We start from the raw sequence: 15,774 nt of genomic DNA, 5'->3' as shown, positions 1-15,774 counted from the left end.
TAAGTTACACTGACAGAAGCGCTGGTGTCGACAGAGCTATGTCAGCGGGAGACACTCTCCCATGGACACATCTACCACCGCTCACTGGGGCTGGTTTAATTCTGTTGACAGAAGAGCTCTCTCCCGTCGGCATAGTGCAGCTACATGGGAGATTTTACAATGACGCAGCTGCACTGGCACAGCTATGCCACAGTAAGGTCTCTAGTGTAGACATGGCCATAAGCTACAATATTGACATGGGGATCACAGTGTTCACTGTAATCGTGAATTTGAATGAAGTCTGTGACCCCCACAGCAGCAGCTCCTTACCCATTCAAGCATTGCAAGCTGGTCCACATGGTCACAGGAGGTGCAGAGGGCCAAATTTGACTGGTGTTGCAAACTGGCCCACGGAGTCACAATGCCAATCAAATATGACCCACTTCCCCACCATCTCCATAGGGGCAGATGCGCCAAACCTGAGTGGCGCTGTGACTACATGGGCCACCTTGCGACACCTGGAGCAGGGAGGGGGGCCCAGCCCTGTGGGATAAGAGCCGTTGCTGAAGGGTAAGTGTGGAGTGGGCTCGCTGTCCAACCACAGCTCCACCCTATGGGCCCCCCATTCCCTGTTACATATCCTTGTTTTCCTGCACCTCTGCTGGGACAGTTATTAAAATTTTTCCTGAAAAAAATCGTAGCCTTAAGTATAACTATCTAAATCAGCTCTGAGTGATGATGCTTACATTTAGAGCCAATGTTGCATTTGGACAAAATTACCAAACAAGTGATGGATATCATATGGTGCTCAAATTCTTTGGTTGATCATTCAGTGCTGATAAATACAAAACACTTCAGTTTTGAAACCAAGTTCAGGAAATCCCCATGAAAAATTAACTGTCTCTGAAACATCTGGATAAATGGAATTTTGAATGACTATGTAGGGATTAAAAGTTACATTAGACCAAAATCTGGGATTTGCTATATTCATCCCTCAACTGGTAACAAAAGAAAGCCAGCCAGATTAAGAGAGCAGTGACAGGTATAATTCAAACCATAATGACTAGCAAAAAATGTCTGTACCATTATCATATCATTTTGGTAACAGATATTCTTTACATCATTAGTGCTAGAAATCAATGATTGATAATACCGAAAAAATGAGAATCCCAATTTTTCATAGTAGAAAGCATTCACTTCTACCTTCATCAGTTTGTGAGATCTCAGATACTCAAGTGTTGAAATTTGAATGGAAAATGGCAAAGACAGTAATGAGAATGATGTGACTTTACAGTCAAATATCTCAGTTTGCCACACACATGAAAGACTAGTAAATGTTTTCAAGCAATGGTCCTGGAGTAGTAAATAAAAAAGAAAACATGTTGATCCCCGATAGGGAAATATTCCATTGCAAGCACTGATATCTGAGGGAATAATATTGCAGCACAGTTAACTACAGCTTCTGGAAGCAGAGGAGACAGAATTTATGAGTTCTAAAGGTCCACTTAAAAGTTCTGAGTGTGCCTAGTTTCTAAGTAGAATACTCCTCAACTGTCAGAACTGATGGAAACATATACTAGAAAATAATCTGCTTACTTTATCGCATACCTCCTGATAGACAACTGTATTTCTAATGTGAAAGAACACTAACTTGTTTTGAACTGTAAAGCACAACTTGACATTACTCTAAGAACAGCAATTAAAACAGAATGAACTAATAAGGAACACAAACAGCAGAGACAACTGACAACATTATAAATGGATGGGGGGGGAGAGAGACATCAAAAGCAAAGGTTAAGTCTATTAATTTAAAATTCAGAGTTTAAAACTGGTAGTGATCTAATGGCCTGAGGCTATCTCTACACCTACTGGTCCATGTAAAAAATTATGTCTAGCTCAATGGGCCAGTAGTAAGTAGTGTCACAATTAGAGCAGAAAATCTACAGTATGTAAATGACCGGCAAACCTCGCTTTTTGTTCACAGCCTTTTGCACAAATAATTATAATATCAGCAAGCCATTACTGCTTCTGTATACCACTGTAACTTGATCCTTGTGATCACATGATTTGTAGAGAAAGTGATCTAGTTCTAAACAATCTGAAAATTGCATTTAGGTATGGTAGGAGTCAGATTTAAATTGAAAAAGCAGGGTCCGTTTCATAGCGTCAAATAAATGTACTGTACACAATGAGTTTGTCATACTCAATTTACAATATTACCAGTTGAAAAGTGTTGTATCCTAGCAGATTAGATTGCAAGATTTTTAGTGACCTAATCAGATATTTTAGAAAAATCTTTGAGCGCAATACATATACATTCTCAACATTTGGGAAAAGTATGCCACATTGTTCAGTGTATGTTTTCATCAGTTAAAAATAATTCTATTAGGCATCCTATGCCTCCAAAGTGCTCAGTGACATATAATAAAGTAAATGTTTGTAATACAGATGGCTAGAAGTACTGTCAAAAGACTGCAAATAATTATTCAAACAAAAGGTAAAGGAAAAACATGACAAGTATGGACAGAAGATTTAACAAAACTACAAGCTCCAAAACCTACTAGAACGCTAATCCAAAGATCTAGAGCTTCAAGAACCTTTCCCGATAATTGTCATATCATAAAACAAAGTGAAAGTATTCAGAATGCAATGGAAAGCATATGACAAAAAAAAAAAATGGTTTGGAATTTTCCTCAGAAAAGCTATGCAGCAGGAAGTTTTGGTTAAGCCACTACAGCTATGGAGGCAGATTATGTATTTCAATTAAATCTGTTTTAGCAACTCTTTGCTGTGAAGAGGTAACAAATATCATGTGGACATGAATTCAGTCCAGCATCTTTTTACATCCAGACTGAATTTTGCCAAGCTACAATAAAATGAAGTACAGGCAATTGAAGTCTGTTGGAAAGGAACTTTTTATTGTAGTAGATGAGTTCTAACATAACCACATTAAGTGCTTCTGTCCAACTGTGACATGTGAAAGAATCACATCAGTTACACTTCAGCCAGGAAAACAAACACGCTACATGAAGGAGGAAACTAGGCTTGAGTCAGTTTAACTCTGGTTCTGCAGATGCCACCGAAGAAGCACTATTTGTAAATTCAGCATAGGTACAATTTTTTTGGGGGGGGAAGAGGGAGAGGATGGAGGAGGACAACAGTTTGGATAAGACAAGAAAGGAGGGAAAGGGGGACAGGAGAGAGATCCATGGGGGAGGGGGGGGAAACAAAAACAAAAGCAAGGCTAACTTGCTAAATTTGAAGGTAAAGATGGTCTCTGTAGCCAAAAATTAAAATGCAATTAAGTGCTGATTATGCAAATTTATTAGACAAATACTTGTCAAGGCAAATACAAGAGACAGGAACGCCTCTAAGTAGGATACAGATGCAATTCTGGTGAAAACTCCAAAACAATTTACACCTTAGCAGGCAGGAAGGGGCAGTGGACTTCTCCGCAAGCCCAACTGGGACCCATCTTTCATTTGTCTGACTACTCCCACCTCTTTTATATTGGATTGGCATTAGCAGTTTTAGTTTGCAAGCCAGTTGTAGGTGTCTGCAGAATTTTGCATATCATGTATATGCTCCTTGGCCCTACACTGAATTTCTTCCTAATTAACACACACCACCTCCAAGATCTGGTATCAAGGTCTAAAATCAAGAAACAGAATTTCTTTGGTGACCAACACTGTTGCTAAGTCAGATGGAGGTATCAAAGCAAGAGACTCACTCACCATGCCAAACAAAAGTGCAGAATCAAATCTGCGTTATGCAAAAAAAACAGCCATAGAAGTATCATGGCCCCAATGGTAGATTTTATGAGGTTTAAATTAAATTCTGAAATAATTCTCTAACATTCTCTAAAATGTGGTACATTGTGCAACACTATTTAATTTGAACAATTAGAGAAAAATGTAATTTCTCTTTAACACCCAGAGATCTAGCTAATGCTGTTGAAAGTCAAGTGCTACTATGAAAGAGGCAAAGTGCAAAAACTACACTTTCTAGTGTAGAATGTTTTACAGAGCCAATAAAACACAACAGGGGCAAGCAGATTTTTCAAAGTCCACTCTAGCTCAAAACTATATGTAAACATTACTACACAAACACAGACACGCTCTCTAAAGTGGCCTCTGTTTAGCTTGTCTTAGGGTTTTATACTGCCACCCATCACTGTAATAGCCATGTAGCCACATTAGAATGGCAATAGTGAAGTCCTCAGCATATCTGATGGAATCTCAGGCTCTCCTTCCTTTTCAAGTGGTAGAAACCTCTGCTTGGGGGTAAATTTTCACCCTCCACATACATTTAACCGCCCTTGTTAGTCTTTCAAACTAAATAACCCTATAAACTACATAAATAAGATCTAACTTGAGTTTCTCTGCAGGAAATTTACTAGCTAATTACACCAGTGTAACTCTTATTCTGGAACAAGAGTGACCACATGGTGAGTTACACAAGTATAACTATAGTATAATTATACTGGTAAATTTCACCATGTAAACAAGCCCTTAGTTTCAATGTACAGCCTAATCTCATTCCACATCTCTCACACTTTGAGTGCTGACTTCAAGATGATAAATTCAATTACATTTATCAGCTTCTGAACTCTATTGGAGATCTATTTTTATTTTTTTTATTAAACAGAGCACCTCTTACTGTGCTCTCTGAACACTCCCCAAAACTATAAGGTACACAAAGATAAAGTGGCTAATCATATATTTAAAAATGCCATATTTACATTACTACACATCCCCAGAAAGCACAGTGTAAAATGTAAAGTGCTGTGGTTAGTCAAAGAATTAGATCATCTGGCAGAACCCTATTTAAAAGCATTCTTGCAATACTCATTTCACTAAGTTTTTTTCATGTCACTTGCCCACATTGCTTATTACAGTATTAATGAAATCACGCCACCAATATTAGACCTAGTCTACACTTGTAGCAGAGTGTAGGGTACATGTAGCTACATACCACAGTGAAAAATAAGCTGCATCCACACTCACTGGGCTGTGCAGCTACACGCAGCAGTAAAAAGCTCTGGAAGGGGGGAAACTTTTCCCTGGTACCCACCCCCTGCCAGAGAATTTTCCCACCTGAGTCTTTCATGGCAGCAGGGAAAGGCTCTGGAAGCAGAAAACTATATTGCTAAAAATAGCAGTGTAGATGTAGGAGGCACTGCTTGGGTGAGTAAAGCACCACATAGGACACATTCCTTAAGATTCAGGCATGTAGAGCACTCTACTCACCTAAGCTGTGCCTCACCGTCTATACCGGTATTTATACCCACGTGACGTAGGCATGCAGTGTCTGTACACTGCACACTGCCATAAATGTAGACCTATCCTTAGAGTGCTGCAATATACCTCTGAATGTACTTTTTATAAACTTCTATTTTCACATTGTTACAGAAGCTGTAACTGTTACCTTTTTCTCTGAAGTTTCTTGTACTTCTGAACCAAAGGTGAAATGTTCTGGGAAGTTTATAATGGTTCAGTTTGGCCAATTCTGAGATCTCAAATGTATTTTTCAAAAGTTTGTAAGTTTTTCAGATACCCTTTTGTGATGAAATATCTCAGAAGACAACTTTTTTTTTTTTTTAAATGGAAGCTTGCTATGGATTTACCCCTTAACATAGACAAATGTCTTTGATAGGTTTGAAAAAAATTGGCCTAAAAATACTTGGGTAACACGCATTACAGAAACTGTAGACTGACTAGTTCCATCCCTCCAGCTCACAAAGGAATTACACAATCTTCAACATTTGACTGTTCTGGACCTACTTGTAAACAAACCATACCTCCCTTGAATTCCCTACTGCGTTTATTTAGATCACACATTAAATACAATTTTCATACGACTGGGACTTTACTACAGAGAGCACCAAGTTCTAGATCAGGGGTGGCCAACCTGAGCCTGAGAAGGAGCCAGAATTTACCAATGTACATTGCCAAAGAGCCACATTAACATGTCAGCAGCCCCCCGATGAGCTCCCGCCCTCCCCGCTCCCAGCACCTCCCACTCCCTCCCCGCACCTCTGGATCAGCTGTTTTGTGGCATGCAGGAGGGGGAGTGGGAGGAACAAGGCTCAGGAGAGGGGGTGGGAAGGGGTGGCGTGGGGGCAGGGCCTGTGGCAGAGCCAGGGGTTGAGCACCCGCCGGCACATTGGAAAGTTGGTGCCTGTAGCTCCAGCCCTGGAGTCGGTGCCTATACAAGAAGCCGCATACTAACTTCTGAAGAGCCGCACGTGGCTCCGGAGCCACAGGTTGGCCACCCCTGCTCTAGAAAGCGTGTTTTGAAACTGGCAGAACATCCAGCAAAAAAGTTGCCAGTTATGCTGGACTCCTGTTGATTGGGTGAAAGGTAGGCTTGACGGCCTTTCCATTGAGCACCCAAGCTACTAATTTCAAGTTTTGCATGCTCTGTAGGATGCATTGCCTAGAGAATATGCAAGATTTTAACTAAACTTAAAACTGGGACATTGCCAACATGATCATAACAGACAAACCAGTCAGCTTACCTGTGTTATAGTTCTAATAATCTAAGGTATTATCTATAATAATTTTTAAAAATCCAGTTTACTTTTCAGTATTTATGCTGTTTACATTTTTCAGTGGGGAAAATGAAAGTCAATCTAGTCAGTTTTATTCTTTTTATAGGCAGTGTAACTGATTGCAGTGATGAAGGAGTTTGGACATAGACTTCAAACACTGCAAAAGTGTCCATTTAAAGCAGCTGGTTTTGCTTTTTTAATTTGTGGAAAGATTTCTCATTGGTCTTAAATTCTTTGTAAAAACAAGCTTTTGCAAAACTTAAGTTTTTCCTCAAGTTTTTTTTTTTTTTTAAACTGATCAAAAATGTCTTCACAGTCCTGAAAAATAAAACCTAATATATGGTTTAAAAGATAAAATTTCAACAAAAAAGTTACGTTCGAGATTTTACATACGCTAATAAGAAAAACAAAAAACGTAGTTTCACAGAAAACAGGCATATATCCTGCAAATACTTATACAAATCCTTAAAAATGAGTGAACTACTCATAGGTTTAACTGGACTATTACCTGTACTGCTGTACTACCAAGAGGCATCATTGTGGTAGGGATGATCTAAGGCATTGCAGTGAACACTATATAGTGGCAAGACATATGAATTATTGTTGCAGTTAGAACCATAATGGAATTTCTTTAATTTTAGGAAAGTATCACTGTAAAGCCACAAAAATTGGTAAGGTGGCCCAGGCCAGTTTAAGTTTGAGCGTATGGTGTTCAAAGAATGAAATCAAATAAGCTGTGGACTCACTTCTGCAATATTCACCATATCAGAGATGTAGAGCTTAATTCAGTGTAAAAGGAAACTTTAAAATAAGCCTCAACACATCCACAACAAAGGTGATATAAAGTATACAAGTGGCATTTACTCTAATCTGCCATACTAGACATCCCTCATCAGTAACTGTATTATTTAAAGCCAACAGACAAGTTTCTCATTATAATTTGAATTAAAATAAGATACAACCAACTACATTCATAGAACCTGTTTTGCTTTCATAGCAGTCACAATTCAAACTGTTTGGGAAATCTTATGGAAAACCAAAACCGTCTGATACATCAGTTCAACCACTGCAGGCTCACAATGGGATAAAAACCCAATGTTTCTTTTTGCAAAGTGGAAAAACCTCAAATGACAGCCACTCTTTTTACTGTGTTAGAACCTCCTATGTAGCACTCAACCTTAATAAGGAATCCACTTTGTCACAAGAGGAATTTCTGAAGAGGGAAAGGGAAAAAGAGGGATTTGGAAAGCAGCACAGGATGAAGTTAGATTACACACTCCAACACCCAGAGATCAGTGGTAATTCCACTTTACACCACAAGAAAGCTGTCAGTCTCAGAAAGGAAGACAATGAGGAGAGAGTTAACTAATTAAGATTAAGACTAGGCTCTCGGGTAAATTTAAGGTTGGGTAGGGAGAAAAGTGAACACTAAAGAACCATATCTGTTTAAAATTCCTCCTCTTACCCTGCCTTTTTAGTTTGACACAGTTGAGACTTCTGGAGAGAAGGGTTAAAGTGAAGCAGTGGAAAGTATTATTTTTGGATCTGGACAAAAACTATGTCTGCCTATGTTGGATAGCCCTAATGACCGAACAAGAGACACAAACTTCATCATCTTCAAAAAAAACAGGAGTACTTGTGGCACCTTAGAGACTAACAAATTTATTAGAGCATAAGCTTTCGTGGGCTACAACCCACTTCTTCGGATGCATATAGAGTGAAACATATATTGAGGAGATATATATACACACGTACAGAGAGCATGAACAGGTGGGAGTTGTCTTACCAACTCTGAGAGGCCAATTAAGTAAGAGAAAAAAAACTTTTGAAGTGATAATCAAGATGGCTCAGTACAGACAGTTTGATAAGAAGCAAGTGTGAAAATACTTACAAGGGGAGATAGATTCAATGTTTGTAATGGCTCAGCCATTCCCAGTCTTTATTTAATCCTGTGTTGATTGTGTCTAGTTTGCACATCAATTCCAGCTCAGCAGTCTCTCGTTGGAGTCTGTTTTTGAAGTTTTTCTGTTTTAAGATAGCCACCCGCAGGTCTGTCATAGAATGGCAGACAGGTTAAAGTGTTGTAGCCCACGAAAGCTTATGCTCTAATAAATTTGTTAGTCTCTAAGGTGCCACAAGTACTCCTGTTCTTTTTGCGGATACAGACTAACACGGCTGCTACTCTGAAACCTTTCATCATCTTCAGTATCTCATTGGTCTTTCTACTGAACAAAGGTCTTCACGTTAAAGGAGAAATCCCCGATTTTGGCATAAGATGCCTAGCCTTGACGCAGTGATGCCAGCAAATGCAAGCAGAGCATGATGTCAGATGCAAGTTATTGATGACACATAGAGGGCATACTTAGGAACCACACCCCTCAGCAATGATGTCTTTCACTTCCTTTTCTTCTTACTTCAGGAGATAATCAAGTAAAGGGAGCATCATGTACCAAAGTCTGATTTGATATTGGGGCACAACAGCCTGATAATTATCAACATAAATCTCCGACAAACAAAAAGTACACTTCTGCCCAATACATCTTCTTGACTTCTTTGTCAGATGGAGCAGAACATCCAACCCTAGAACCCTTTGGGCCTACACAGCAATGAAACAGCCCCGCAGCCTGAGCATGAGTTGGGTGGTATGGGCCAGCTGCAGGTTTTTCTTTGCTGTGCAGACATACCCCAAGATGTGGGATGTTTCAACATGAGATGGATTAAAAGGGGAGGCATGGAAAAGGAATCTGGAGAAGACTGCTCAAGGATCCTGAAAACCTCAGAGAAAAGACTCATAGCAGAGACCAAAAGGGAATGAGAATCTGCCCAATCAAAGCTCTCTTGCGAATGGAGCTGTTCAGGAGAGCCTCCAAGCCCATCTCAGATGTTTTTGTGGCCAACACAGGCAACTCCCCTCCCCCCGCCCCCCATATTAGAGACTCTGAACTCTCAGACCCTGGTACACTCCCAGATTCAAAGGAGAACTCACCACAAAATACCTCTGAAGAGGAAAAATGCACTGCCACCAAAGAACTAACACTACCCCCAAAACAAAAAGTCTCCAATGCAGAAAGGGGCATGTTCCCTAGATCAGCTGGTCCCTGTCTGGGAGCAAATACTGTCAGAGCCTTCAGAGGCAATAGAGCTGGCTACCTCAGTACCAACTCTGCCTCAGAAGAAAACACAGAGCATTCTGCCATCATGGAGCTGGATGAAAATCTTGGGCCTGACATCAAAGGTTTCTGCTTCCCTACTTTAAAGGGGTCTGAAGCCAACAAAGAGTTACTCTGTCCCTACACAGATATGGGGCACTGAGGCAAGGACAGATCCACAGATCTAGTTAATAAGGCCTCCATAATTAGGAAAACAGGAGGCTTAGTGCGAGCGCCCTTCAGGCCCAAGGAATGAAGGTTCAGCATTCCGAACAACCACCCAGGCAATGACCTTTTCTCCAAGGCACATTATACACGGAGTTCGTGCATCCAACCCTAGGAGGACAGGGAACCATGAGATAACGCCACCTAGATCAGACTTTTCACACCACTGATTCAGTGGGGTCCAGATCAGACATGATGCCTCAGAATCCAGATTTTTAGACTAACTCCTACACACGTAAACCCTAAACCGTAGAAAAGCTATTTACATTACCAAAAACTATTAGTAATAAGACGGGGGAAACAAACAAACTAAGCCTCTGTACACAAAGCAAAAATCCCTATGCCTGTAAATGACTATGGAAAGGAAACAAACACACACTAATGGCATTGCATATGTCTATCATTTTGGCTCCAAATGTTCGGTGCCATGAGGGAGCACTCATGCAGTCCCAAAAGGCACTACTTTTCTAAAAGATTTATGAAGCTCAGTGACACTGGAAGACTATATCCCACAAATGGGAATATGCAGAGGCTACCTCAGAACAGCAGACTGACATTCATGGTAAAATCATGCGAGATAACATAGAATCCTTACTGTGATAAGTTAGAGCATGTGTCTTAGGCTAAACCACTGTACTGTATGAACTGAAAGGAATACTGGGAACTGCAGTCCAATGTATCAGATTAGAACTAACATATATGAAACCTCTTCAATGTTTATAATGAATACACACGGATCTGTTCTATCATGACAAGCATTTAGAAAGATCACGATATATAAAAATTCATGTACTAAGTAAGATAATGTAGCTTCATTAAACAAATGTTATTTCTACTCTTTAACTAGGTGTTATTTTGATGAATAAACCAAATAGAATTTAGGACGCGTACGTCTTGTAACCAAAAAACAAAACAAAAAACTTATTTTAGGGCAATTTAATTATGTAAAAAATGCATTTTTACCTCCATTATACTTCTGAGACATTAGTATATTTCAGCTACCTTAAACAATCTTGAACAAATTCAGCCTAGAGGTTAACTTTTAACAAAAAATGAAATTGAAGGATGTGTGTGTATGCATGTTCGTACACAGCTGTATTCTGAAAACGCATTCTAATAGTTCTGATTAATTTATTAAACTTGAAATAACCCCAATCTTATGCATTTTAAATTTGAGTGCAACTTTATGAAATCCTTTCTATAGTCAATATATAATCTGACGCTCAATTGGCTCAAATAAAACTCACCTTTAATTTGCTAACTTACAATGTAATCAGTTTTTTAAATGTTTTGTTGAAGGCAGAATGCATGTACTTTCAATGGAAATATTATAAACATACATGCGATCAATACACAGAAACCATTAGGTAATTATTCAAGACTATATATAAAAGGATTCTGTCACAGATTTGTTAAGACACCTCTGTAAAACTTCACACATTTTCCCCATGGTTTCTCTTTCAGAGAGGAATTTCTTAAAAGACCATTTAAATTCCAAGTCCCCAGTACAAGTTTGATTCTGGATGAGGATACACATTTTCCTTCCTCATGATCCCTGTTGTAACTTCAGAACTTTTGGTCTTTCATCAACAGAAAACAGGAGACATTTCAATATAATGGCAATGTCTTCAGAACCAAGAATGCCCATTCAAAACAGAAACAACAAGGAGTCTTTAAGGTGCCACCGGACTCCTTGTTGTTTTTGTGGATACAGACTAACACGGCTACCCCCTGATACATTCAAAACAGGTTTAATAAAAAGCCAACTAGCAGAGATTTAACACAGATTAAAAGATTGTAATATTATTTATTCATACATAGCAACGAAGGATGCAAACTCTACAACTGAACTCTAGTGATCAGATCTCTTAATATCAAAGTTGCCAGCACAGTAACGAGCTTCTGTCCTCAGTTTCCACACATACCCAAGCAACTGCTCCCCAAACCCTAACCGCAGAGAAGAAATGGATTAGGGGAAAGCTCCTTCTGATCGCCAGGGAAGATGCAACTTTATGCTATTCTCCTCTCTGCCTCTTCTCTAATGCTGTGCTGCCCCCTTGAGGTCGCCTCCCGCCTTCTCTGGACTATGTGAACAGACACCCCAGTCCCTTCGAAGGATTCGAAGTCCTCATTCTTCCTGGTCACTGCAGCCAAAGGTGTCACGGTCACCCAGCCCCCTCTTTTCCTCCACACCCAACGAGTAGACGGAACACCCTGAGCCACTTCCCTTGTCAATCAATTCCTCCCCGGCCGACGGAGCCGCCATGGGTCCCTTTAAATCCCCGAGAACCAGAGGATGTCAGCTGTCAGAGAGCAGCCCACCGCCCGCAACATCCCCGGGTGGGACCAGGCTCTCCTCGCTGTGGCACCCAGCCACACTGCGATCCCCCGGGGAAAGACACACACGCCCCCCTACCCCCAGCGAGGGGGACACACGGCTGGCACCCCCCGCCCCACACGTCACCCCCGACATTACCCCCCACACCATTCCCTCTGGTCCTGGCTATTACACCCCCCACGGTGCCCTATTACACCCCGCGGGATCCAAGCCATGCCCCCGGCGCAGCCCCCACCGCCCCAGCTACTGCCTCCCGCGACCCCTCCCCCCAGGCCCCCCGACAGTCACCCCCACATTAACTGCCCCGTCTGTCCCAGTGCCAGCTCACCATGACTCCCCTCCCCCAGCAGCCGAGGACCCCCTGGGCTGGGGACCCCTCCCCGGAAGGGGATCGCCCCCTTGGGCACGGCCCCCCCGAAACGGGGCCCCTGGCCGCTTAGCAGCCCCCCCACCCCACTGAACACTTACCGCCTGGCTGCCCCTCCGCGCTGGGGTCCCCGCCGCCGTCCCCGGCCCCGCCGCCGCTGCCCCGAGCTCCAACCAGAGGAAAATTAATCATAAAAATAATAATAATAATAATTCCAGGGGGAAAAATGGCGGATTAAAATCCAAGATGGCGGCAGCGAGGGCCGAACGCTGTGGGGCAGAGCCGCCTAGAGATCCATCCGCGGGGCCCCGCGACAAAGAGTCCCCTGGGCCCCCTCGCAGAGACCCTGCGGAGCGGTGGCGATACAGTCACCGCCTCCTGCTTCTCCGCGGGGAGCCCCCGGCACTTGGCTCACACACTCAGAGCGGCCTCCGCTGCGCTCCCGGGTCCCTTCTCTTCCTCCTAGCCCCGCTGTCTCCTCACACAGCCGAGAGAGGCGCCTCCTGTCCGTGTGCTCCAAGGCGGCGGAGGAACACGCCAAGCCTAGCCCTGCTAGATCTCTCCTCGCGGCGGAGGAATACGCCTCAAAATAAATCCCTTCTGTCTCTTCACACTACTTCACAGAGCGAAGGGGCAACGCCGAACGGGTCTCTCAGTTTGCGCCTCACCTGTGGCGGAGCAACAGTACGGCGAACGACTCCCATGACCTCTCACACTGCTCTGAGCCGAGCGGAAGGATTCAGACAATCACACTGAAACAAGTTCCGGCCACACCAGAGATTTACGGAGCGGCCGCGGCGGAGCACGAAAATAAGTCCTGGATACTAGTGGAGTCTAAAAGATCCTTCCACCGCTGATTGCCCTTTAAATACTAGGCACTGGCCGCTGCGGAAGGAAAATGAGCCCCTCCCACCCCCTGCGCAGGGAGTGAGAGTCGGTCGAGACCCGGTGTTCGCACACACAGAGGAGACCTGTCCGCCTGCGGGAGAGGCCAGCGGGGTTCTGAGGGGGATGTGTCCCGTCCCACCCCACTTCCAGTGTCCCCGCCCTGGCGACCCGGAGGAGTTCTAACCTCCTCTCCAAATACCCACCTGTGTGTGTCAGTGCATGGAGGGCATCGGGGGGGCTCACCACCTCAGTGCATGGGGGTCGGGGGGTTTCCAGGGTTTACTTTGGATAGCTGCCTTTCTTTCCTGAAGCTCTAGGAGAAAACAGAGTTAATAAGACACATGTACCTTTAGACATACTACTTGTAGCCTGAGGAGCCATCCCTCCCGTGCTGAAGGGGAGGCAGGGCCTGGCTAACGAAGTATGTGTCCTTTGCTGCTTGCCACTGTCCTGCTTTGGCTTCCAATCAAAATCCCCAAAGTCAGGGATGGGTCGTCACACCCACCAGGGGCAGCAGGTTTATATAATTTTTGGTGGTGCCCAGAATGGGTCCAAGTCCTGCCCCACCCCCACCTGCCTTGTAAGCCAATATATATATTTTTAAATAATGTAAAAATGGACTAGAAACAGTAATCATTTAACAATTTCCCTATATTACACAATGTGTGGGGGGATGAGGGCTCTGGCTGGGGGTGAGGGCTCTGGGGATGAGAGGGGATGAGGGCTCTGGCTGGGGGTGGGGCTCAGCTAGGGCAGAGGGTTGGGGTGTGGGGGGATGAAGGCTCTGGCTGGGGATGAGGGGTTTGGGGTATGGGAGGGGGATCAGGGCTAGGGCAGAGGGTTGGGGTGTAGATGAACTGCTTTTCCCTAATACACAGTTACCCTCTTTAATGCATGTCCTAACAGTTTTCTAGGGTTAACTGCACATCATAAAACAGAACCCCACTGAAGACAGGCTACAATTATGAATCACCATTAGTTTATAAATTAATACTAGTATGTGCACTAATACACGTAATTTATCAGTGAAATGTCATTTTGAGCTGTTTGCATGCCAGAATCATTAACTTCATACACACATGCTTGTGTATTGCACCTTAGCTTTTTTAGTGATCTTTCTTCATCAGAATAGTTATTTTTCTGTGTCATTTAAAAAGAGGCAAGAAAAAGAATTACATGGGCATTTCTGAAAATTGTTCCTCCCTCCTCTAAGCAGAAAATGTACTGCAATTTGGTATCCAATATAATTGAATTGAAAACCTATGTTAATGCAATAATTGTTGAAAATTTTATATTTACAGAAGTAAAGAAATTCAAAAATAAAAGTTCTCACCACATTAGCTATATTGCACTTGTGTAATATTTTAAGTTGCTCTTTGTGTTTCTTATCATAGGATCTATATACACAGCATGACTAGTTTTTAGTATCACCAGTTTTATTATTTTTTACAAGCACTTCAGGTGGCCTCTGCAGCATTTAAGCACATTAAGAAGTCAAGATAAGATAGCAAACGCATTTCCCTCAAAAAGAGGGCATATGCCACAAAACCTCTAGCCAGCAACACCTCAGCACATGTATTGAATGCTTCATGTTCTACTAGTACTATTAAAAGATGTGAAATCCAAGGATTTTTAATCAACTCTCATTGCTTGCGGAATTTTGTTTTAAATCACAGTTTGAATTATACAAGCAAGCAAAAAATGTGTCTAAAACTAGTAAGTGACTTGAGTAAAAAAAAATTCCTTACTAAATAGATTTTACTGAAATTTAGTAACAAGTAATTGCTTCCAAAGCTGAGAATATGCAGCCAGCTGTTAGCCCAGAGGACAAACTTTTACTGTCAAGCTGTAAACCTCTGAAAATAGTGATTTTAAATCAGAAGCGATGGCACATACTTAATATCATCACAAATGGTGATACCATGATAACATTAATAACTGAATTTATACAAGGACCCAGATTGCCTAGTTTGCTTTATGAACTTGCCCCCTCCGAGTTAATTGCCATATTGGGTTTTACATATACAGGGATCACCTCACCTTTCACTGAATTCCAGCTACTTCTGGGCTGGAAGCTAACAGCCTTTGGCCTTGTCTTCACAAGTGATTTGCCTCAATTCCAGCAATGGATGGCCAGCTGTTGGTGTAGCTAAACCAGTTCAAACACAATGAACCTTGAGAACACCCCTCCCATAGACCCTTGCAAGCGAGCTGGAGAAAGAATCAAGGTTAAGCTGGAAAGGATATCAACTTCTGAAAATACACTTGTCTAAAA

At 42.3% G+C, this 15,774-nt stretch overlaps 1 protein-coding gene across 1 annotated transcript in view; it reads right to left on the bottom strand.

Moving 5' to 3' along the window:
• Positions 1–12,758, bottom strand: part of KMT5B (lysine methyltransferase 5B) — a 53,968-nt gene extending 41,210 nt beyond the window's left edge. Inside the window, exon 1 of the mRNA XM_065402730.1 lies at positions 12,713–12,758. The gene's annotated coding sequence lies outside the window, so the exon portion shown is untranslated. The remainder of the gene's footprint in view (positions 1–12,712) is intronic.
• Positions 12,759–15,774: the final 3,016 nt, after the last annotated feature.

The sequence above is a fragment of the Emys orbicularis genome, chromosome 4, assembly GCF_028017835.1.
Source record: "Emys orbicularis isolate rEmyOrb1 chromosome 4, rEmyOrb1.hap1, whole genome shotgun sequence".
Lineage (NCBI taxonomy): Eukaryota > Metazoa > Chordata > Testudines > Emydidae > Emys > Emys orbicularis.
Note: the sequence above shows the minus strand (reverse complement) of the source record. Positions and strands in the feature narration are given on the sequence as shown.